At 46.1% G+C, this 24,192-nt stretch overlaps 1 protein-coding gene across 17 annotated transcripts in view; it reads left to right on the forward strand.

Annotated features, from left to right (window-relative positions):
- The window catches only part of LOC144754318 (uncharacterized), a 771,250-nt gene that overhangs the window by 596,919 nt on the left and 150,139 nt on the right, over positions 1-24,192 (forward strand). The gene's annotated exons all lie outside the window — the stretch shown is intronic.

Genomic DNA, 24,192 nt, shown 5'->3' on the forward strand with positions numbered 1-24,192 from the left:
TGCTGCCGGTTTCGCAGCAGGTATTTTCCACCTGTAGAATAACCTATACTCGAGAATCACTGCTGGTATTTAAATGTCTATCCCCGTGCTCGGGGGGGTAATAATAAAATCCAAGCAGCTGACGGTAATTGGCTCATAGGAAGTGAGGAGTGTGCACGGTGTGGGTGGGCCTTGGTTAATCAGCAGCCTGCCCCTCCCAACTCCTATCCTCCATCCTGTAGCCAGCCACGATATATGACTCAGAATGGGAGCACAGAGGAACAGAGTATGGAAAGTCAGAGACCACGCATGTGAGGGCTATATTTGAAATGCCAGATCGATCCCTAAGCATGTGGCCGAGATCTGAAATGAAATGAAATTAAAAGAATCTTATAACGCGCAACTAAGCCCGAAGGCATCAAGGCGCCTAACAGCAAACCATAAAACCAAAAAGAGAAACAGTAACTACGGGTACGCCCTTGCAAACAACCATGTTTTCAATGCTTTCCGAAAAAGCAAAACAGAAGACTGAGATTTAATTTCACATGGAAGAGTATTCCATAGCTTAGGGGCAACTGAAGAGAAGGCCCTGCCGCCCCATTTATTCCTACGGAAGCGAGGTACAACCAGCAGGTTCTTAGAAGAGGAACGTAAGTCTCTGCCCGATATATAGGGTAGCAGCAGTTTCTTAACACCCCCTGCCCCCTTGGCAGAGAGTGCACTATAGGTCAGGCAGAGCGTTTTAAAAATAATCCTCGATTCAATAGGAAGCCAGTGTAAGGCCTTCCCAGCTGCCGTTGCTGATGCTAGTCTGGGAGCGTTCCATGAACAAATTTCGCTGCCGCATTTTGGACAGTCTGCAGACGCTGTATCAAGTTCTTATTCATGCCGGTGTATAGGGCGTTACAGTAGTCAAGTCGCGAAGCGTCAAGTGCTACCACTACTTGCTTTCGCGCTTGAGGAGACAGGTAATGTTTTATTTTTCGGAGTATTTTAATAATACCCCAGCAGGTAGCAACAGTTCTGTTGACCTGCAGCGTCATGGACAGGGCGGGATCAATCAATACTCCCAGGTTCCGTGCCGACTCCGTAGGAGTAGGACAGTTCCCCAACAAGGGCGGCCACCATTCAGGCGACCAGATGTTGTTGTTAGGGCCAAACACCAAGATCTCAGTCTTCTCACCATTCAACTTTAGTGAATTGTAAATCATCCACTTGGACACTGCTTCCATGCAGTTCCTAAAGTTGAACGGTGAAGAGTTATCCAGGTGGGAGAGAGACACCAAGACCTGTGTGTCGTCAGCATACGAGACTACCTCCATCCCAAAAGATCTAACCAACCTGGCAAGCGGGGTCACGTAGATGTTAAACAGGGTCGGACTTAATGCCGACCCCTGTGGGACCCCACATTGCACAGGTAGGGATGGAGATAGGAACTCTCCCACCTTAAAACTCTGTTCCCTCTGATCCAAGAAGGAGGCCAGCAGACTCAGATCCGCCCCTTCCACCCATATCTCCCTCAGGCGAGATGTTAAAACCGAAGGGGATAGGGTGTCAAAGGCGGCTGTCAGGTCCAAGAGGACCAGGACGGTGGTATGACCCTGGTCCACCTCCATACGGATGTTATTCAGAACAACCGTAAGGGCTGACTCAGTGCTGTGATGCCTCCTGAAGCCATGTTGAGATTGATCTAGAAGACCCGAGGAGTCAAGAAAAGCCGCCAGATGTTGATTTAGATGACCCTATGATGAAGCATGTCACCAACTAGTGGTGAGTGAGGGTCCTTTTAACAAAGAGGTTTACTTGTCCTTTCCAGTTATGTGTAGTTATACTACTTTTCTGGGTTGCGACCTCCTGATTGTTAGGATTGGATTTTTCCAACCTTACAGTTATGCCAACCGGGTAGGGACCATTGCATAACCTAACACACCTTGTTTTGTCTTATTTTGTTTTCATTAAGTCACTCCTTCGTTGTTTAAAATATAATTATTGGGGTACAGGAGTGTCTACTCGCGCCCTATCTCTCTTGTTGATTTTGTTGGTTCTTAGAGCAGCGTGCAGCTGTGAGAGACTTACTGATTTATTATTAGCAGAGACTTATTAATAACGAGACCATCAATCTACCATGGAAGAACAGGGCCCCTCCTTTTCAAAAGAAGAGGTGGTTGCTTTGCTTGGTGACAACATGCCTTATTTCTCGACCCTTTTCTAGCGCATACCATATCCCAGATAGGTGACTGGGTGGATCAAGGTGAACCAAGAATATAACCGCACTAGAGCCATTTCATATGGCATCATGATCTAAGCATATTTTAATAATAATACAGTACTAAAGTTATCAATGCCCCAGAAGATTCTATGACAATGCATTATTTCGGAAGGTATGGGCGCAGACAAATTGGCTGCCTACCATATAGTATCAAGGCGTAGCCTCCCACTCAGGACTGGCTCGTTTTAATCGACGCACGTCTTTGCCTTAATCGTTATCGTTATGAATATCAATCACATTTTTTGGAGAGAACTACTGTTCCTCAAAATTAACATCTTATTCCCCTCAACTTATTGGTTCACCAACGAGGCGGAACGGGGATTCGAACCGCATTACCTGTAGGGTGACCAAAGGGGCTTTGTCCCTTTAAGGCTTCTCCGCCTCGCCCTGTGTGACGCCCCGTGTCACGCCCCCCTTTTTCATGTCCGGGCACGCCAGTCATGTGGCCGGAACAACTATGTTATTTAAAAGAGCTCACATGGGTTTCTCTACTACCTCCGGGCAGACGGCAGTCCTGTAGCATAGGTTTTGGACGGGGAGTCGCGAGTGGAAAAGTAAGTTTTTAACTGCTTGTCTACCGTGCAGCTGCTTTCTGCCTCAAAGACTGTCGAACTACGGAGGGTTTGGTAACATCTTGTTTTCCTCCTTACACGCTAGATTTTACACCGCGTGAACAATTCCCGTGCTGTCTTGACCCATGAAGAGAATTTCCCTCCTTCTAGCTGTAAGTGCTTTGAGCTCCTTGCTGACACGCTATTGAACCTTGCAGATTAATGCATGTTGTCGCTCTGGTTTCCACATTGTGAGGCCCCCCCTTTTGCCGTTTTATGAGTCTCCAAAATAATATATTTTGTCTGCTTTAATTATTGATTATATACCCGGCTTAAGTATAAACTATGGAGGGGTAAGAAATCCTTAGCCTTTCTAAAACTTTAGCCCAAAATACGCTGATTTAAATAAATCTACTGCGTTTCAGGAACCTCCCTCTTTGGTTCCACTATTCTAATATGAATAATTTTTGTTTAGAAGTCTGTAACTAGACATCCCTCTATATCGAATTCATGATTATGAGGGTACTTTATCCTACCACTCTAATAGGGTGTTAAGGAAACAGAGGTGATGTGATAATTCTCACGTTACCTTGCTACATGTTGTAAAAATGGATAACATGTTGATTTGTGTGTCTATGTGTTAGTGTGTCCCTCTCCTTTCTCTACAGGTAACTCGGGCTGCTGTGAATCACAGTGTGCCGACACGGGCAATATCCGTGAGTAATTACATCATACTCTTTCAATTTTTTACATCAAGTGCCTCACGGGAGGGTGTACCTTAGTGTGTACATACCACCGGAGTGCTATTGGTCTATGGTCCTGACGAATGCTGTGCGATCCTGCATTTTTACAGCAGAAACATGTTGACCTTATATCTCACTCAAGGACACAGGTCTCCAAATTCAGAACCTATTTTGTCCGCCTTTTTAATCTGGATACAGGTTGGCCCACATTGAAGATTTTGTTTGGGTTTCAACCTAGTAATTTTTAAATTCTGCACTCACTTATTTTGCAACAATTTCTTTTGAGTTAAACCACTGTCACACTCAACACCAACCCGCTCCGCTGTAAATCAGGCGTTGTAGCACGCTGGGGGGGCATTCGGCCACCCCAGCGGGGACCCTATGATGAAGCATGTCACCAACTAGTGGTGAGTGAGGGTCCTTTTAACAAAGAGGTTTACTTGTCCTTTCCAGTTATGTGTAGTTATACTACTTTTCTGGGTTGCGACCTCCTGATTGTTAGGATTGGATTTTTCCAACCTTACAGTTATGCCAACCGGGTAGGGACCATTGCATAACCTAACACACCTTGTTTTGTCTTATTTTGTTTTCATTAAGTCACTCCTTCGTTGTTTAAAATATAATTATTGGGGTACAGGAGTGTCTACTCGCGCCCTATCTCTCTTGTTGATTTTGTTGGTTCTTAGAGCAGCGTGCAGCTGTGAGAGACTTACTGATTTATTATTAGCAGAGACTTATTAATAACGAGACCATCAATCTACCATGGAAGAACAGGGCCCCTCCTTTTCAAAAGAAGAGGTGGTTGCTTTGCTTGGTGACAACATGCCTTATTTCTCGACCCTTTTCTAGCGCATACCATATCCCAGATAGGTGACTGGGTGGATCAAGGTGAACCAAGAATATAACCGCACTAGAGCCATTTCATATGGCATCATGATCTAAGCATATTTTAATAATAATACAGTACTAAAGTTATCAATGCCCCAGAAGATTCTATGACAATGCATTATTTCGGAAGGTATGGGCGCAGACAAATTGGCTGCCTACCATATAGTATCAAGGCGTAGCCTCCCACTCAGGACTGGCTCGTTTTAATCGACGCACGTCTTTGCCTTAATCGTTATCGTTATGAATATCAATCACATTTTTTGGAGAGAACTACTGTTCCTCAAAATTAACATCTTATTCCCCTCAACTTATTGGTTCACCAACGAGGCGGAACGGGGATTCGAACCGCATTACCTGTAGGGTGACCAAAGGGGCTTTGTCCCTTTAAGGCTTCTCCGCCTCGCCCTGTGTGACGCCCCGTGTCACGCCCCCCTTTTTCATGTCCGGGCACGCCAGTCATGTGGCCGGAACAACTATGTTATTTAAAAGAGCTCACATGGGTTTCTCTACTACCTCCGGGCAGACGGCAGTCCTGTAGCATAGGTTTTGGACGGGGAGTCGCGAGTGGAAAAGTAAGTTTTTAACTGCTTGTCTACCGTGCAGCTGCTTTCTGCCTCAAAGACTGTCGAACTACGGAGGGTTTGGTAACATCTTGTTTTCCTCCTTACACGCTAGATTTTACACCGCGTGAACAATTCCCGTGCTGTCTTGACCCATGAAGAGAATTTCCCTCCTTCTAGCTGTAAGTGCTTTGAGCTCCTTGCTGACACGCTATTGAACCTTGCAGATTAATGCATGTTGTCGCTCTGGTTTCCACATTGTGAGGCCCCCCCTTTTGCCGTTTTATGAGTCTCCAAAATAATATATTTTGTCTGCTTTAATTATTGATTATATACCCGGCTTAAGTATAAACTATGGAGGGGTAAGAAATCCTTAGCCTTTCTAAAACTTTAGCCCAAAATACGCTGATTTAAATAAATCTACTGCGTTTCAGGAACCTCCCTCTTTGGTTCCACTATTCTAATATGAATAATTTTTGTTTAGAAGTCTGTAACTAGACATCCCTCTATATCGAATTCATGATTATGAGGGTACTTTATCCTACCACTCTAATAGGGTGTTAAGGAAACAGAGGTGATGTGATAATTCTCACGTTACCTTGCTACATGTTGTAAAAATGGATAACATGTTGATTTGTGTGTCTATGTGTTAGTGTGTCCCTCTCCTTTCTCTACAGGTAACTCGGGCTGCTGTGAATCACAGTGTGCCGACACGGGCAATATCCGTGAGTAATTACATCATACTCTTTCAATTTTTTACATCAAGTGCCTCACGGGAGGGTGTACCTTAGTGTGTACATACCACCGGAGTGCTATTGGTCTATGGTCCTGACGAATGCTGTGCGATCCTGCATTTTTACAGCAGAAACATGTTGACCTTATATCTCACTCAAGGACACAGGTCTCCAAATTCAGAACCTATTTTGTCCGCCTTTTTAATCTGGATACAGGTTGGCCCACATTGAAGATTTTGTTTGGGTTTCAACCTAGTAATTTTTAAATTCTGCACTCACTTATTTTGCAACAATTTCTTTTGAGTTAAACCACTGTCACACTCAACACCAACCCGCTCCGCTGTAAATCAGGCGTTGTAGCACGCTGGGGGGGCATTCGGCCACCCCAGCGGGGACCCTATGATGAAGCATGTCACCAACTAGTGGTGAGTGAGGGTCCTTTTAACAAAGAGGTTTACTTGTCCTTTCCAGTTATGTGTAGTTATACTACTTTTCTGGGTTGCGACCTCCTGATTGTTAGGATTGGATTTTTCCAACCTTACAGTTATGCCAACCGGGTAGGGACCATTGCATAACCTAACACACCTTGTTTTGTCTTATTTTGTTTTCATTAAGTCACTCCTTCGTTGTTTAAAATATAATTATTGGGGTACAGGAGTGTCTACTCGCGCCCTATCTCTCTTGTTGATTTTGTTGGCTCTTAGAGCAGCGTGCAGCTGTGAGAGACTTACTGATTTATTATTAGCAGAGACTTATTAATAACGAGACCATCAATCTACCATGGAAGAACAGGGCCCCTCCTTTTCAAAAGAAGAGGTGGTTGCTTTGCTTGGTGACAACATGCCTTATTTCTCGACCCTTTTCTAGCGCATACCATATCCCAGATAGGTGACTGGGTGGATCAAGGTGAACCAAGAATATAACCGCACTAGAGCCATTTCATATGGCATCATGATCTAAGCATATTTTAATAATAATACAGTACTAAAGTTATCAATGCCCCAGAAGATTCTATGACAATGCATTATTTCGGAAGGTATGGGCGCAGACAAATTGGCTGCCTACCATATAGTATCAAGGCGTAGCCTCCCACTCAGGACTGGCTCGTTTTAATCGACGCACGTCTTTGCCTTAATCGTTATCGTTATGAATATCAATCACATTTTTTGGAGAGAACTACTGTTCCTCAAAATTAACATCTTATTCCCCTCAACTTATTGGTTCACCAACGAGGCGGAACGGGGATTCGAACCGCATTACCTGTAGGGTGACCAAAGGGGCTTTGTCCCTTTAAGGCTTCTCCGCCTCGCCCTGTGTGACGCCCCGTGTCACGCCCCCCTTTTTCATGTCCGGGCACGCCAGTCATGTGGCCGGAACAACTATGTTATTTAAAAGAGCTCACATGGGTTTCTCTACTACCTCCGGGCAGACGGCAGTCCTGTAGCATAGGTTTTGGACGGGGAGTCGCGAGTGGAAAAGTAAGTTTTTAACTGCTTGTCTACCGTGCAGCTGCTTTCTGCCTCAAAGACTGTCGAACTACGGAGGGTTTGGTAACATCTTGTTTTCCTCCTTACACGCTAGATTTTACACCGCGTGAACAATTCCCGTGCTGTCTTGACCCATGAAGAGAATTTCCCTCCTTCTAGCTGTAAGTGCTTTGAGCTCCTTGCTGACACGCTATTGAACCTTGCAGATTAATGCATGTTGTCGCTCTGGTTTCCACATTGTGAGGCCCCCCCTTTTGCCGTTTTATGAGTCTCCAAAATAATATATTTTGTCTGCTTTAATTATTGATTATATACCCGGCTTAAGTATAAACTATGGAGGGGTAAGAAATCCTTAGCCTTTCTAAAACTTTAGCCCAAAATACGCTGATTTAAATAAATCTACTGCGTTTCAGGAACCTCCCTCTTTGGTTCCACTATTCTAATATGAATAATTTTTGTTTAGAAGTCTGTAACTAGACATCCCTCTATATCGAATTCATGATTATGAGGGTACTTTATCCTACCACTCTAATAGGGTGTTAAGGAAACAGAGGTGATGTGATAATTCTCACGTTACCTTGCTACATGTTGTAAAAATGGATAACATGTTGATTTGTGTGTCTATGTGTTAGTGTGTCCCTCTCCTTTCTCTACAGGTAACTCGGGCTGCTGTGAATCACAGTGTGCCGACACGGGCAATATCCGTGAGTAATTACATCATACTCTTTCAATTTTTTACATCAAGTGCCTCACGGGAGGGTGTACCTTAGTGTGTACATACCACCGGAGTGCTATTGGTCTATGGTCCTGACGAATGCTGTGCGATCCTGCATTTTTACAGCAGAAACATGTTGACCTTATATCTCACTCAAGGACACAGGTCTCCAAATTCAGAACCTATTTTGTCCGCCTTTTTAATCTGGATACAGGTTGGCCCACATTGAAGATTTTGTTTGGGTTTCAACCTAGTAATTTTTAAATTCTGCACTCACTTATTTTGCAACAATTTCTTTTGAGTTAAACCACTGTCACACTCAACACCAACCCGCTCCGCTGTAAATCAGGCGTTGTAGCACGCTGGGGGGGCATTCGGCCACCCCAGCGGGGACCCTATGATGAAGCATGTCACCAACTAGTGGTGAGTGAGGGTCCTTTTAACAAAGAGGTTTACTTGTCCTTTCCAGTTATGTGTAGTTATACTACTTTTCTGGGTTGCGACCTCCTGATTGTTAGGATTGGATTTTTCCAACCTTACAGTTATGCCAACCGGGTAGGGACCATTGCATAACCTAACACACCTTGTTTTGTCTTATTTTGTTTTCATTAAGTCACTCCTTCGTTGTTTAAAATATAATTATTGGGGTACAGGAGTGTCTACTCGCGCCCTATCTCTCTTGTTGATTTTGTTGATTTAGATGAGTCTCCATCATCTTTGCGGGAGCTGGGAGCAAAGAAATGGGGCGATAATTCTTTTTTTTTTTTTTTTTTTTTTTTTTTTTTACATACATTCCCAATCAAATGGGTCTCTTGCAGGAAAACAATGTCCGGTGACAAACGTCTTATATATTTCAACACCACACTGCGCTTGATGCGATCTCCCAGGCCATTAACGTTCCAGGAAACAAATTTCAACCCCCTACCCCCCATCCCACCCACCCGAGCCAGGACCCCCCATCCAAGAGCTAGACATCAGAAACATCAGTAAAGACAGAAGCAATTCGCCTTGAAAACAACACACAAAAAAATAAGAACTTCCCATCCCCCCTCCCCCAAGCTGAAAGGAAACACCCCCCACCCTGCACCCCTGCAAAAAGCTAAAGAGCCACCCCAACCTGCAGTGTGCCTGTCGCCCCATAACCCCTAGTCTACACAAAGACCCCGGAGGAGGAAAGGTCTCCGTTCCACCCGCCCCCAGACTACAGTAAGAGCAAGAATCAACACACAAAAAATAAATAATCACATTGCAGAGGTACGCCGGCCACCACTCCTGGGAACGTATTCAAAACGAGACATCAGAGTCAAACAATCAGATCTCCACACCACCTTCGGCACCACCAGGGTGAGCGGCAGACTCAGTCTCAGGAGGACGGTCAGGCAAGGAGTCCAGCCAGTCATTAACAGCATCCGGTCTATCAAAGAACAGAGTACGCTCATTATACTCGACACGAAGTCTGGTGGGGAAAAGCATAGCATAGCGTAGACCCCGATCTCGAAGACGTTTCTTAGCACCACGAAACTCCATCCGTTGTCTTTGAACCTGTTGGGAGAAGTCCGGGTAGAAGTTCACTGTGGCATTCTCGAAGGCCACCGGGCCCTTCACCCGTGAGGCCTGCAGGATAGCGTCCCGATCCCTATAATGAAACAGTTTAGCCACAATAGGCCTTGGCGGAGCACCCGGCTTAACTTTGCCCCCCGGGACACGATGTGCGCGTTCAACCGTGAAAAATTTGGTAAGCCCGGAGGGGGCAAGATGGTTTAAAATCAGACCCTCAACCAGGAGATCAACAGAGTGGGGTTCAGGGTTTTCCGGTACACCAACCAGGCGAACATTGCAGCGACGTGCCCTGTTTTCAAAATCCTCCAGGCGTCGGGTCATGAAGTCGTTCACCCGACGAAGATTCCCAACCTCTGTCTGGAGCTCCGAGACGTCTTTCGTGAGGCTAGATGATTTAATATCCAATGACTGCACCCTCTCATTCGTCTTGCCGAGATCAGCACGAATCAGATTCACCTCAATGGCCACGGTGTCAAGTTTGCGGGCCAAGGCCTCGTACTGAAGGCCGGTGGATTCCCTCACTCCCGAGATGGCGCCCATGATATCCTGTAGGGAAGGCTCCGCCGACTCTTCCAAAATTCGTTCAGACGCCGTACTGTGGCCAGGTAGGGCAGCTCCGGGGGACCCCTTAGATTGAGTATAACGGTCCATGACGTTCGTCTGAACCGGCGCTCCGCGCAGAGGTGTTTTCGTCTTGCGCGTTTCTCTGTCCCCTCTGCCCGCCATTTTGAAGATGCGTCACGGGACAAGCCACCAGGGTCGACGGGCCAAACACCCAAAACTCAGGATCAAAAGTACACCAAAAAGAAGGGCTCAACTCGGGAGGAGGCCACCAAACCAGCAAAGAGACAAGAGGAAAGCCCCGTGTCCGAACTGTCTCCAAGTCTCAGCCAAGCGCGATACGCACACTCGTGGCACAGGTCGAGACAGAATCGAAACCGAAACTCAGGAAGGGGGTCTCACAAGGCCAGATCTCCTGCCGTTGTTGTTCAATTCCAGGACGGCCACAGATCTGCACCCCGTCCCGGGCGCACCTCAAGGGCGGAGCCCAAAAGTTCAGACCACCGTAGCTCAGGAGTACGAGATCCAAAGCAAATTCCGAAAAGTGCCAGGGTAATCAGCCAAACGTCCTCTACTTGAATTCTTACAAGAAATCAGGATCTAGTCAGGATAAATCGCCGGGAGCGGCGAGGGTCCGGAGAGCGCTGTGCTCAAGCGGCCATCACGGATGCCCGCCAAGCTCCTCCTCCGGGGCGATAATTCTTGAGCACCTCAGGATCTAGTGTAGGCTTCTTAAGGAGGGGCTTGACCACCGCATTCTTCCATTGAGATGGAAAAATGCCCTCTCTCATAGCCCTATTCATGATTTCCAGCAAGAAGGGCAATAAGCAGTCTCTGCACTCCTTCAGGACTTTAAGGGGGCATGGGTCCAGTGGGGACCCCGACCTTATCTTATTTAAGAGCAGGTTGAACTCCTGATAAGATAGAGGCGGAAACTCGGACAAAGTCATAGAGGTGGTAGATAGCACCTCCTTCAAGATCGGAGAAGAGGGGACAGGCGGAGGAGGGGTGACTGATCTTTGTAGTTCAAGATTAGAATAGATGTCTGCGATCTTCGAGTGGAAGAATCCTGCGATTTTATCACAGAATTCCTGAGTGCTTACTACAGGGTCCGGCAACTGTAGCGTACAAAGCCACTATTTTAAAGCCATTGTCAGGTTAGCAAAGTACTCTTGCTTCACTCTGATCATCTCAATCTTGTACTCCTTGAGGAGCTTCTTATGTTTATCCCTCTCCTTTATATTCCAGCTCGTCCGCCAAACCCTTTCTTGCTTCCTGCACCCCTATCTCATGAGCCTAAGGGTCTCCGAAAACCAGGGTGCCGAGGGTCTCTTTCTCGCAGAGTAGCAAGAAGAAATAGGAGCGAGCACATCTACTGCTGCAATGATGGCTTTGTTTTAATTTACAAAAAACAGTGGTCCCTACATGTGGACAAGATAACATACAAAAAGCAATGATCATACACCTGATAAGTAGTATGTCTTTTGTCCAGCCGGACAAGAACATTTATTTGAAATGTTCTGGTTGATAAAGTGAATTTTAAGAACCAAAAAAGATAACAAGTGGGCACAGCCGTGACCCACAACAATCAAGACAAAACAACAAAGAAATGGCCAAAAGGGCAAAGCGAAAATCTGTCTGTATACTTGTGGTCAGTGCTACAGACTCAATCTCTTAAATATAACCATACCATTGCATCAAATAATATAGCATTATCATATTGCATATGGGGTTTTTTAGTCGACGACGTTTCAATGCCTTTTTACATTTGTGACATCATCATCAGGACAAGAATTATCAACATTATTGTTTTGTAAAACAGTTATTAACACAATGCCTATTATCGCATTACTTTACATGAAGGAAATGAGAGGCAAGGGGGAAGGAAAAACAGGAAATATATATAAGAATCGGCCAACATCGAAGCAGGATCCGGTGTAACACAGCCAATGCACCACTTGTGGAACATTTCTATGAAAAAGGCCACAGCGAGGAAGAATTACTTTGGACAGTTGTTTCTATCATCAAACAACCTCCCAGAGGAGCAGACCTTTCCCAATTGCTCAATAAAGAGGAACTGCATTGGATTTTAAAAACTGACAGTATCAGAAAAGGCCTCAACCGCCTTGAAGACTGGATCTCTTTATTGTAATCTTTGTTATATGTCATTATGTTAATGAAAACCGTTTTTAGAAAGTCACCTGCTGCCCTTAGTGCATGCTGCACTATTAGTCTCATACAATCACAATGATCTTTCCACCACTCCAAAATGGCTGCCTCACTGCTGCACATTCCCCACTAGATACCAAATCACAGTAAGTCCCTCATCGGTTTCCACGGACCATGTGACTTGAAAAGCCTGTTCCTCTGGCTGACCGGAAGATCGATCCCATCGGACTGCCGTATTCGCCATAGCGCTCCGGCCATCACAAGTAAGTGACTCTCGCCCTTTGGTAATTAAGCAAGGAGCAATCTGATACACTGCAACGTGTGTATCTAACTCTCCTACCTCGCTCCGTTTGTTTAGATTGAGCCATCACGCTCCTTTCCTGGCAAATCCATACAAACCTGATGGAAGCCCTGGACTTGATGTGAAAGGTAAATATGTCCTACCCCTTCACTCCGGCACTCCGCCTAAGACAGACGACCGCAATCACTAACCCCACACTTTTTTTCCTCAGAAAGCACATCTATCAGCGTTTACTCATCAGTATTCCTGAACCTACGAGGAAACCAACATGTAGGTTACTCGGTTCTTTCTCCTGCCACCGCCCGCGATTATTGTCACATCCAGAGACCTAGTCACATTATTTCTTCACGTCATTCACGACCCAGCCAAGCAAATTGCCTTAGACTTATTTCCATTCGATCACCAGAACGACCGCTTAGCCAGAAAGCTAATATTGATTAAATTATTTCTACCTCACATCCCATTGATCTCAATAGAGACCTTGAACTCGTGTTCATATCACTATCCCCTTCACTCGCCGATTACCCGCTCCGTCCAACCACACGCATGCCTGAACACCTCCTAGGTTACAATCTTCACCTCTTCACTCGCCGCAATTCTCAAGTCACTCGTATTTTTATAAAAACTGTCTCCAACATGCCTAAACTGAAATATATTTCCTGTTTTTCCTTCCCCCTTGCCTCCCATTTCCTTCATGTAAAGTAATGCGATAATAGGCATTGTGTTAATAACTGTTGTACAAAACAATAATGTTGATAATTCTTGTCCTGATGATGATGTCACAAATGTAAAAAGGCATCGAAACGTCGTCGACTAAAAAACCCCATATGCAATATGATAATGCTATATTATTTGATGCAATGGTATGGTTATGTTTAAGAGATTGAGTCTGTAGCACTGACCACAAGTATACAGACAGATTTTCGCTTTGCCCTTTTGGCCATTTCTTTATTGTTTTGTCTTGATTGTTGTGGGTCATGGCTGTGCCCACTTGTTATCTTTTTTGGTTCTTAAAATTCACTTTATCAACCAGAACATTTCAAATAAATGTTCTTGTCCGGCTGGACAAAAGACATACTACTTATCAGGTGTATGATCATTGCTTTTTGTATGTTATCTTGTCCACATGTAGGGACCACTGTTTTTTGTAAATTGATACTGCCCAAGGTCCCTATGGCATACCTTTCGGGTTCCCTTGTCTTTGTGAAAACAAACGCAATGATGGCTTTGGACAGGTCCGAAGCAGCTATACTGACATCCTCAGAATGATCAGCATTATAGTTTTGCATCAGTGGAGCCAGCGTGGCGCTCGTGATTTTCCTAAGGTTCCTCCTGGATGTAGTTTGACTGGGGACACCAGTCTTTGCGGGCATCAGGGCGATCCGAAGCTCCAAAGGGACAGCAAAATGATCGGACCAGGCCAATGGGATGGGATCGCCTATTTTGAGCCTATCATCATTAGAAAAAACTGCGTCCAATGTATGGCCTGCCTGATGAGTAGGCTGTTTGACCAGTTGCACATGATCACATGCGGATAGTGAGTCCAAAAGGGCCAAGGAATCTTTAGAATCAAGGTTATCCAAATTAAAGTTTAGGTCACCCAAAACAGTCAAATTAGAATAGAATGTTAAGAAGAGACTGACTAAAATCTGTCCTGGGCCCAGGAGGTCTGTACACCAGGATGCCCACAAAAGGGGCAGCATCTGGAGATTTTATATGAAAATGGAGGGCTTGAAAAAGGTCAGAGGGCCTGGAAAGTTGAGTGGTGTGACAGGTATGGGAGGTCTTGTAAAGGATTCCAAGACCACCTCCTCTACGCCCCACTCTATCCAATCTAGATAGAGAATACCCTTCCGGCACAGCCTCTACCAAGTCAGGGCCAGAGGACTCAGTGGCGGAGGTTTCAGTAAGGAACACCCATTTGGGCTTTCTTGCTGTGACAAAATCACGAAAGGCAATGTTATTTTTCACTAGAGATCTAGTGTTAATCAGAAAGCCCGAGTCATTCAGGGGAGGCAACGTAGAAGATCTGGGACCTGTTGGATGTTACTAAACCAGACATATGTCTTTTTACCGAAACATGGCTCAATAAGGATGCAGTGGCCTTTCCGGCAGGCTATGTGGTCACCCGGGTGGACAGGCCTTGTAAACGTGGTGGGGGATTAGCTATTGCTACACAACTCCCTTATTACATTAAGACTCTGGACACGTTTCCTCTCCAAATCTATAGCTCTTGATATTTAGAGTAGAGTGTGATCATGTCATTGAGTAGACGGGAGCATTAGTCTATCAACCTCCGGGTGGCAGCAAGAAAGAGTTCTGTACATCATTATTAGATAGACTGGCTCCACACACTCTGAACACCAATAAATTCCTAGTAATTGGAAATTTTAACCTCATTTAAAGATTCTCACTAATAGAGATTCTGCCAGTTTAGTAGCAGCGATGGAATTTCTTTACCTGTCATTAAAAGTCACTGGCTCTACTCACAGCGCAGGCCACATGTTGGATGCCGTTTTCTCTAACATACCTGAATTAGGAGTCGATCCCCCTCATATTTTAGACTGGACTGACCATATAGAACTAAGCTTCATGATGTCGTCCGTAACCCCAGCCATACGGGTGCAAGGCCGGAAGGACCTCCGTAGACCTTGGTCAAGGGTAACTTCCGCTGCCTTTAGCCAAGTCTATTGCGCTCCCTCGTTCAACTCGGACGAGGACCCTGACTCAGCCTGGGCAAGGCTGAAGGGTTTGATGCGAGAAGCCCTAGATGTTATAGCTCCTTTTAAAAGGGTAAATATTCAGGAGTGGGTAGCCCCTCCCCCCTGGTACTCGGACACCCTTAAGAAGGAGAAGACCACCTGCAGGGCCTTGGAGAGGAAATGGAGGAAGTCCAAGGTAGAGTTAGATGAACAACTCTACCGAAGGGCACATAGAGCCTACCTAAACAGCTGCAATGCAGCTAGAAGAACACATTTGGGCGTGCGTATTTTAGAGGCTAAGAACTCCTGTAAGGAGTTATTTGAGATCTTAAAGGAATTTACCAACCCGAAGGCCAATAATCCATCACCACCCCCCACTCTAGGATCTAGCCAAATATTTCACCCATAAGATCGATTTAATTTATCGATCTTTTGATTTGGCAGAAGGGGACCGGGTGGAAGGCCATCTGCCCATAGACTCTCCGCATGAAACGGAATCTTCCTTTGGGCTTGATTCCTTTTCTCACGTCACAAACAAGCAAGTGGGCTCCATACTTAGCCTCGTAAAATCAGGCTCTTCATTAGATCCTGCACCACCGAAGGTTATGTCAACACTCCGTCCGGTCTTAGCTGACGCGCTTGCTAGTGTATATAACATCTCACTAGATACTGCCAAATTCCCGAGTAAGTGGAAGAACGCAAGGGTCAAACAACTGCTTAAAAAGGCGCTAGCGGACCCGACTGACTTACAAAACTACAGACAGATCTCGCTCCTCCCCTGTTGCTCGAAGGCAATGGAATCACTGGTCAATCAACAACTATCCCACTATCTGGAGCAAAACAGCTTCTGGACCCTTCCCAGTCCGGCTTCCGTGCCTCACATAGCACGGAGGCTGCACTATTGGAGGTCACGGATACCATAAGGCTGATACTGGATAGAGGGACACTGGTGATCCTAGTCCTTCTTGATTTGTCGGCAGCCTTTGACACCATCTCTCATAAGATACTGCTTGACAGATTAGGAGGGATTGGTGTTAAGGGCCTGGCTCTCAAATGGATTCAAAGTTATCAATCAGAGCGCACCCAGAGCATTCTTTCACGTCACAGACTATAGTGGTGGACAGGGGAGTTCCTCAGGGATCTGTCCTGAGTCCCGCCCTATTTAATGTGTACGTGACCACCCAGGCAGATATCATCAGAGGCCATGGGTTTGAAACCATCTTGTATGCTGATGACACGCAGCTAATCATCCCCATTGAGGAGGACATTATGTCAAAATAATTAAAATGTAAAAACTGCACATCTAGCATCGCAAGCTGGATGAGGAAGAACTTTTTACTGCTCAACTCCTCTAAAACGGAGATATTGCTGTTCGGGAAGGCCGAAGCAATCTAGTCTCCCGAATCATTTCCTGCCGAGCTGGCAGAAGCCCCCTCCGCTAAAAACTGGGCTAAGAACCTCGGCATTAGGATATATAACAAACTATGAATGGAGGAGAAGTGTAAGAACTGGGGTCACCAATTCCTCGGCGGTAGCTTGGCGCGAGCGGGAAGGCACCCAAAGGATAGGTGTAAAGTAGAAGTGCAGCACACACTCACACTGAGACAGGTAACACATACAATAAAATGACACCACACCAGCTAGTCGTTTTAAAACAAGATGCTTTTATCTAGGTTAGACTCTTTGTTGGTAAATAATTCATTGCAATCAGTTCAGCTGTAACTCATTAGGCAACATTTCATTGTATAGGCATAGATGAAACCCATTCCTTAAAAACACAGGCATGAGGTGTGGCAGTGAGGTAGGCTCCTTCTTACATACAGTATGGGGATGTGCACGGCTGCAGAGGTTTTGGACCGGTGTGTGGGAATGCTTGGAGGAAGTGTTGGCATGGGAGCTCCCTCGCACGCCGCAACTGGGCCTGCTCCACGTTATGGAAAAAGTGGGGGGTAATCTGTATAAACGACACTTGCTCCTTCTGGGTCTTACAATGGCCAAACGAGATATAGCCCAAGCCTGGAAAGCCCCCAAGGCTCCGTTGGTGGGGGTGTGGAAGCGGGGCATGGACTTTAGCATGGGATTGGAACGCCCGATCTTTGAGGCCAGAGGCTGCCCCAAGAAACATTATAGGATTTGGAAGAAATGGGCTGATTATAGGGGCCTATTGCTGGACCCCCCAGCGCCACAAGCCTCTGATATAGATCACGTCTATACTACCCTCATGTGAACTGTCCACTTGTCGCTACCATGCTGCTTTGGCTCCTGTTTCTGGACAATATGAACACCGTGCAGGGAGGGGGGTGGGACCCGGGTGGGGATGCGGGGAGGGGGGTGTTGGATAATGTTGACTGAATTTCTTGAACGCTGTTGCTCTTCTATGCTCACTGTCTTTCTGCAATCTTGGAAGCAGTGTTTCTTTTGTATTCTGTCAACTGCCATAACACTAATAAAATTTGTTCTGAAAAAAAAAAACACAGGCAACATTTCATTAGATAGGCATAGGTAAAACCATTCCGCGAGAACTCAGGCAACATTTTGTTGTATAGGCATCAGTAAACCCATTCCTGTAAAACACAGGCAATATTTCATTATGAAGGCATAGCATCAACATTGGCCTAAGCAGATGCACTAAAGAGAACAGCACTTCATGGGTCACTTTGAGATGGAACGTTTCCTAGTTGGCATTGAGTACACTTTAAACCAAAGCTTAGGAGCGGCTCATGGTAACATACGATCCCCTGCTTGTATGGCACATCAACATAAAACAGGTTTCTTGCTCCAGGACAAGCTGTAGTAAACACTTCCCTAGCCAGGGGTTACCTTTTCATTAACAACAGTCAACCAGTACTTAATTCGGGCTCTTGCCCATTCCAGGGGACCCTCTGTCACTACTTCCCTTGGGTCAGGCCCTTTTCAGCTTAACAGGGGCCAACGGGGCCCCACTACAGTGTCCCCCGAGGGGAGGGGTTACCTTAATCTTCGGCCCTCCGGGGCTCTTGCGCCGTGCGGCAGAGTTTGGGGCAGAAAGGGGGCTCACGCTCTCTGGGGAGCCCACTGGTGGTATGCTGGCCCGTCCGGCTGATTCCAGCAGGTGGGGGCTCTCCCTCTCCGTGAAGCCCCCTTCGCGCTTCCTCCGGACTCCGTCCCGGGCCTCCTGGTGCTTCCCGGGCCCAGGACCAATCCAGCAATGGTACAGGTGGGGGCGCGCCCGCAGCCGCCAATTGCAGTGCGTCCTGCGGGGGCGCGGTTGCAGCCACCAATCAGAGCACGTCTGGCAGGGGGCGCGGCCGATTACGTGGCCGGCACCACAGCCACGTGACGACACCCTCTCCAGCCTCAGAGGTCTAGCGCGGCCTTGCCTGATGCCGCACCGGCCCTCTCCAGTCCGCGGGGGCCGCGGCTGGGACTCTTCGCGCTTGGTGCCGGGCGGCGACGGTGACTCCGATCCTCAGGCGCACTCCGGGGCAGTGCCTCTTCAGTGACCGGACCAGGCCCGCAGCGGTGATCTCGCAGATTTACGCACCTTCAGGTGGTGAGGGGGCCACTACAGTGAGTTCGTCCTATAGCGCTTTCAGGGCACGGCGCCCAGAAGGCACAAGGGCCGCGGCTGTGACATAAGCAAGCAGCGCTTCAAGGGAGGTGCACCTGCACCTTAGCACTGATTGGCAGTGATAAGGTGCCCAGAGACCTAGGTCCAACAAAAAAGATGGTGGAAAAAACAAGGCAAAGGGCGAAATAAACGGGGTAAGACCGCCATAGGGCTCACAGGTCCAACAAGCAGGTGAAGACATTGTCAGGCACCTGCTTCGGTACAATGAAGATGCTTAGGAAGATCATCCCCTGGATTCATCTCTCAGCAAGAAAAACCCTTATCCAGTCACTCCTGGTGAGCCGACTTGATTATAGTAATTCATTGCTTGTGGGAATAAGGGAAGATCTACAATCCAAACTACAGGTGGTGCAGAACACGGCAGCCCACCTTGCCCTCAACAAGCCGGCGCGGACCCCTTCTGCCCCCCTTTTGAGCCAGCTGGCTCCCGGTTAGGAAACGAGCTATTTTTAAGATGCTCTGTGTGGTCTTTAGATCACTACAAGGAAAAGGACCCGCCTATCTTAAAGATAAACTTGTTTGGTACCAACCGGTTCGACACCTAAGATCGAGTAACTGCAATCTCCCATGCTTTCAAAGAATACACAGGGCTAAGATGAGGGGATGAGCCTTCTCCCATCTGGCTGCCAGTTACTGGAATAGTCTGCCACAGAACATCAGGCCCTGTGTTGAGCTAACCAGTTTTAAGAAACTATTAAAGACCTGGCTGTTTTAGATGACCATGGCCTAGGAGTACCCATTTCTCGAAGCGCCAAGAGATCCCCCTGGGGGTGATTTGCTTGCGCTATACAAATGAGTAAAAAAAGAAAATTGGCTATGAGGTCCAAATGGAAAAAAGATGAAAATGTAGCACAAAGTTGCAGGGAGAGATAGAAGCATGAATGTACATGACTGAGTAACACAATTGAACAGGGGGTAAAAGGGGGCCATGAGGGGCACCTGCAAGTGGGCTGTGTAGGGCATTTGGAGCAGGGAGACACGTGAGAATCATGGCAGGGAGGCACAGAAGCATAGGAACAGTTTGGAAAAGATCCAGGGAAACAAAAAGGACCACATTGGTACAAGGCAGACCTGAATGGGATGCGCTGCAGGAGAATGAACAAACATACATGGGAGGAGCGCAAGGAGTAAGGCCTAGCTAACCGTGCTGAGGAGGGGACCGCGTCAGGATGATTCCAGTGCACCATGAGGGTGGAAGTGAAAGAAGAGACATAAGCAGGTAGTCACAGAGTGCATTGAGAAGTAGGCAAAACAGAAAGGGAGCAGGCAGCATCAAATGGGAGTTACTGGTAGACCCGAGCTTAGAGGTACAGGAGACACAACTGGCACAGAAGTAGAAGAGACTGCAGGAATATCTGAAGGTTCTGGGAAAGATATTGGAAAACATGGGGACACAGAAGGCACCAGTTTCAATTAAATAAATGTGGTAATAAAAGGAACAGGGTTGCGGGTAACACATGAGGTATGGAAGGTCACTGGAGCAAAGGCACAGGGTGGCTTTGAAGGGAGGCACAAGGTGGTGGAGGCAGGGAGGCAGACTAAAGTTTTGAGATTCCTCGTATGTGCTTTGGAAGAGGCATATGCTTTGTTAGGTTTCGCCTGCACAGCGCTTGCGAAATCTCATCTTTAATATATTTTAAAAGGGGGCTCTTATCAGCTCCTGTGGTCAGATTACTGTGTTCATTTGCTTTTGTGTGGAACTTTTTTTTGTACTTCCCCTGGCTGCATGCATTTACGATACGTCTACTAAAGCTGTTCACACTCTTTAAGCCCCATTCACTGTCAAGATGAAGTCTTTTCCCACGGAAAAGGCAGGCAGCTTTTAACAGTATGGTGGAATACTTGCTTTTTATTACTTAGTTGTGTAAAGCAAATAATGTAGCCTTAGAACGTTCGTAGCATTTCCTATTTCATGTCTCAGTACCTTTCTTTGCACTTTGTGGTCATTATCAGATTGATTTTTTCAACTTAATCTATTTGGTTATTATAATCAATTTCAAAATGTTGTAATAAACATTGCTTGTTAAAATATACAAGACTTATGCCATATTTTACTTCTAAACAGGCTGCCACTAGGGCAGTTACCTTGCAGACAACAGGGTGATGCAGTAGCACCTGGCCCTAAAGTTGTCAGAACTCCTCTAAACACTTAATATTGCTATACTTTACTGCTAATCAGGCAGTCATATTATCTGAAAGAAACACGTTAGTTATAGATTCCTTACCTTAGAATTTCCCCCTAGACGTCAGACTGGATCTTGAAAGTTTTTCGTCTGCAGTACCCTGCGCGTCGGAAGGTGGCATTGGTCAGCTCCGCGTTCGTCATTGGCGTCGTGTCGCCGGGATGATGTCGCAGCAGCTACTTATATGCCGCCCTCGCGCGCTGACATCACGTCTTTCTTTTTCCGCGCCATCGAGCGCAAATCCGGGAAGAGTTGTACCTCCAGTCACTTTTTGATAGAGTGGCCTTATATGTTGGCAGCACTGCGATGATTTGGTTTTGGTCCTTACTTTTCAAGCCGGGTCAAACTATTATATGGAGTGCCAGCTGTTCTTTTTTGGTTAGGTATGTTATTTTCAAGACCCATACCGATTGGGAGAGGGACTAGGCCGGGGTGTCCCCTTTCCCCCACTCATCTTTTCACTAGCTATAGAACCCTAGCCAAAGCACTGCAGCAGTCAGCAGTGCATTGGGGTATACAGTTTGGAGGTGAGACACACACCATTCCACTTTATGCAGACAATATCCTACTTTACATCAGGGATCTGCAGGGGATACCCCTGATCATTCCTGAGACACTTAAGCTTTTCGCAAGGTTATCAGAACTGGGTATTAATTGGGGTGGATCATGTTTATTTCCTTTTGCTCCTAGCGTAGACAGTTCTCAACTGTTAGTGGATGATATATAGTGGTAGCCTAGCAGCCCGTTATGTTTCGGTATCTGGGTGTACAAATTTATCACACTGACCAAGACCTCTTAAATGGTAACCTGTTTAGCGCAATCGCAGCCTTAAGATCCCAAATAGACTTCTGAAAGACGCTCATCCTACCTGTTGCTGGTAAAGTAGCACTTATCAAGATGGTGATGCTGCCCAGATTGCTTTATTACTTCGCCAACCTTCGATGAACTTATCAGCATCATTTTTTCATCCTCTGGAGGGGATCATGAGAGATCTCATATGGAGCCACACTTGCTGCAGGGTGGCGCTAGTTAAACTGAATTTACCCCAAGCACAATGGGGGTTGGCATTACCTAACCTGGAACATTACTATTTGGCTTTCCAAATACAATGTGTGGCAAAATGGGTAGCGGAGGTGCACCTCACTGATACAGCAGACTGTGATCCACCGTATACGCTGGATAGACTTCTCTACATTTTTCATCCTTGTACTAGGTTGCATACTTCACTTCCCCTCTAGTGTCATTAGCCCAGAAATATTTCTGTAGAGCTCTGCATCTCACTAGACCTGTCACACCATACGTGCCTATAATACTGCTGCTGGGTATGCCGAAAGAAGGGGGCAGGGTCAGAATGACTGAACTAGCGGACTGGCATGCTGCTGATGTGCACACGCTAGGAGACCTGATTCTGAGGGTACGCTGCAGCCCTTTCATTTGCTAACAGAGGATGAAGGTGTTCATCTCGGACAATTTTTAAACCTTGCCTCTTGGATAACTAAGCTAAGTCGAAACTTGGGGAGTCTCTCTCAGGAACTCCTGACGCATCTTCTGATGCAGTATATATATATATATGTGATGGGCAGGGTGGTACCTGATAAAATGAATTGCAGAATCAATTTGTGCACACACCTTGGCCAACTTAATACCTCTATGTAGTAATTGGGAGGCAGACTTGTCCCGACCTAGCGCACCTAAAGAGTGAGCTATGATGGTTGAGGGTCCCAGAAATATTCCCAGAAATGCAAGATTCAGGTTGATTCAATCCTATATCATTCATAGAGTGTATCTGTCCCCAGATAAAATCAACTGGTATTTTAACAGGGTGGATACTTGCTGCCCCTGTTAAAAGTTAGTTTGCGCCGATCTCCTGCATATGCTGGAGGTATGCCCCAAGTGTGCAAGAATATTGTCATGGGGTGCTACAACTACTGAACTTAAGCGTGGATAGGGTTTTGCCGAGTACATGGGAGGCCTGCATTACAGGGCTGTTGTCCGGAGATAAAAAAACACAAAGCTTCCTCTAGATTTTTAGACTTTGGGTTAGCAGTAGCCAAAAGACTTGTCACACATCGATGGAAAGCTGAAACCCCCCTACGCTTAATTCCTGGTCTCAGTCTATGCTGAACTGGACTAAGGCTGTCTCGCTGATAAGGGAGGACACGCTGGGACTGCGTAAGTACCCCATTTCAGCAGCCTGGAATGCACTCCTGACGGAGATCCAGGCAGCAACAACCCTGGACGATCCCTCATACTGATTGTGACGTACCAGGCACATGTAGTGCAGTCTGGCCTGGTGATGGTGTGATTTGGAGTATGTAACTCACATTATACGTTTTGACCAAGCATGTAGTACTAGGATCCTGAAAATTATTCTTATTTACCTGTGAAAATGGCAGCATTATAGTAGCTATGGACCTTCTTTCTTCACCTTTGCCTACCCTACCCCCTTCCCCTCTTTTGTTTTATTTTCTTTTGACTTATCGTTAAAAGTCTATATTGTTATGCATATAGTGGTTTGATCATTAATCTTTGCTCCACAGTATAACCAAAGGAGTCATGTGAAATGCGTGTTAACCAAAATGGTATGGGAAACAGGCCATTGTACTTGGTTTATTTAAGGAAATGACACCCTGTATTGCTGAAAACTATTTTATTGGTGTATTGAATGTGAATTATTATGTTGTACAGTTCCGGTTAGCATAACTATTTTTCTGCTTTTCCTTTTTTTTCCCCTCTTTGGGGAACTGTTTAGAAACTGAGATATCTCTTTTTGCTTACTGGTTCTGTAGATAAGCAGTATGATGTAACATGTTTCGTCCATATACAAAATCTAATTAGTGGATCAAACAAAAAAAAAGAAAATAAGGTGTCCCAGAGGCTCTAGACCACAGGTACGGGCGGTAAACTGATACGGTGGGTGTACCGAGTTTTCCTGCAACATGGGAACCACTCCAGTGCTTCTCTCTGTACTAAGTGGGGGGCAGTCATGGCCAAATCTCTGCACAATGGAGACAAGGTCTAAGATATTGGAATACCCCCACAAAGTATCCAGTGGTTCCCGTTTTAATTATATTCAATTTAATATTCTGAACTAAGCTTACCCTACACCTGACTGAATGAACAGAATATACCCAGGAGCCGCAGCTGCAAGTCCTTGCAGTAGGCAATTAGATGCTGATT

This window comes from Lissotriton helveticus, chromosome 5_1 (genome assembly GCF_964261635.1).
Source record: "Lissotriton helveticus chromosome 5_1, aLisHel1.1, whole genome shotgun sequence".
Taxonomy (NCBI): domain Eukaryota; kingdom Metazoa; phylum Chordata; class Amphibia; order Caudata; family Salamandridae; genus Lissotriton; species Lissotriton helveticus.